We start from the raw sequence: 2,023 nt of genomic DNA on the forward strand, positions 1-2,023 counted from the left end.
TCCCTATCATACGAACAGATGCTACAGACTAAGAGCAGAAAACAGCTGTTCCTGGTTCCAGCGCGGAAAATATCGCGGGATCTGACCAGGCATCGCCTTTTGACTCCACCTGCGGACATAGACGACTCGGCAACAGTCGGCATATTGTCGAGCATTCGCCGATTCGAGTGCAATGGCGAGCCTTGACCCGTCAACGGCACGTCGCGAAGAGGCACACGATGGTTGAGCACAGGATTTGGGCAGTATGCATGGCGCATCAGTGCGGCCAGCCGCTGTGCAGTGTGCCGTGCTTCGCCTAGTGAGACCCGAGCGCAACACTCAGTGCCGACCCCCAGAGAAGCTGGTTGCGTACAGGACGGCCCTAACGATGACGACTCCCATTCCCAAGTCATGTCGATTGTAGTTGTCTATCACCAGCACGCTCTCCCAATCGCCTGAGCTATCTTCAGCAGCGTGGCCGAGTGTAAGGAAAAAGTGCACGGTCGAGCCAAGGGAGAAGCGGATCGACGAAGAGTAGGTAGAAGTAAACAAGGCGTTCTGGCGGAAGGCCGATTGTCTGTCTGCTTCTCTACATTACAATATAGATATATATATATATATAATATATAATTATATATATATACATACATACAGGGTGTTTCAGCGAACACTGTCCAAAATTCTTCAAGGTTGCCTGTGGCAGATAGCACAATTTAGTCCATGCACTGGTCTACTTGAAGAGGCGGACATTATCTCCATTACCCCCCTTTCTTGATAGGTAATTTTCTACTTTTATTGTGGAGAACCAAGGTAGCTGTAGAATTCTTGTATATATTTGCGAAGATATTCATGTATGCCTCCTGTACTCCTTGATTACGCAATGTCTCTATGACTGCTGGTATCTCTACTTAATCAATGACTTTTCATAATCTATGAAAGCCATATGGAGAGGTTGATTGTATTCCGCAGATTTCTCGATTACCTGATTGATGACATGGATATGATCCATCGCAGAATATCCCTTCCTGAAGCCAGCCTGTTCTCTTGCTTGGCTGAAGTCAAGTGTTGCCCTGATTCTATTGGAAATTATCTTCGTGAATATTTCATACAATACTGAAAGCAAGCTAACGGGTCTATAATTTTTCTGTTCTTTAACGTCTCCCTTCTTATGAATTAGTATAATGTTGGCGTTCTTCCAGCTATCTGGTACACTTGAAGTTGTGAGGCATCGCGTATAAAGGGCCGCAAGCTTTTCAAGCAAGATATCTCCTGCATCTTTGATTAAATCTACTGTATATATATTCCATTTTATACAGCAGCTTTTCCTCTGGTCATGTCTTTCAAGGCCCTTCTAACTTCATCGCTAGTTATAGAAGGAGCCTCTGTATCCGGTTCATCACTATTCGAATGAAAGTAGCTTGGCTGTTTTGATCACTGTACAGGTCATTATAGAATTCTTCTGCCTCTTCTTCACTACACGCTGCTTTTACTATGTCATCGAAATCGCTGATGATATTCCTGTGCTTATCTTTCAGTGCATACATCTTGCCTTGTCGTATGCCAAGCTTTCTTCTTGATTTAATGCTGTGTCCATATTTTACGGCTTCCTCAATCTTTCCCACGTTATAATTTGGATATCCCTACTTTCTTCTTGTTCATCAGTTTTGACAGTTCAGCGAATTCTGTCCGATTTCTTGAGTTGGACATCTTCACGTTTCATATATATATATATATATATATATATTGTTACGGGGATAACGTTTATGGAGGGAGTATTGCTACATAAAAGGTTTGGACAAGCAGTGCGACGGATGCAGGCTGTCGCGCGCCTCTGGCTACTTCATCGCCTACGTCTTCGTCCGACCCACAGGAGCAGCCCCTTCACTTTCTCGTGGCATATATATATATATATATATATATATATATATATATATAATGACACGCGTGCTCTAGGCAGACGACAACGACGATGGCAGCATTAACGGACTCCGTCTAGTGGGTCAGTGGGATTCTTAGAGGAAGAAGACGTTTCTCTGTTCTGTTT

The sequence above is a fragment of the Dermacentor silvarum genome, chromosome 1 (genome assembly GCF_013339745.2).
Source record: "Dermacentor silvarum isolate Dsil-2018 chromosome 1, BIME_Dsil_1.4, whole genome shotgun sequence".
Lineage (NCBI taxonomy): Eukaryota > Metazoa > Arthropoda > Arachnida > Ixodida > Ixodidae > Dermacentor > Dermacentor silvarum.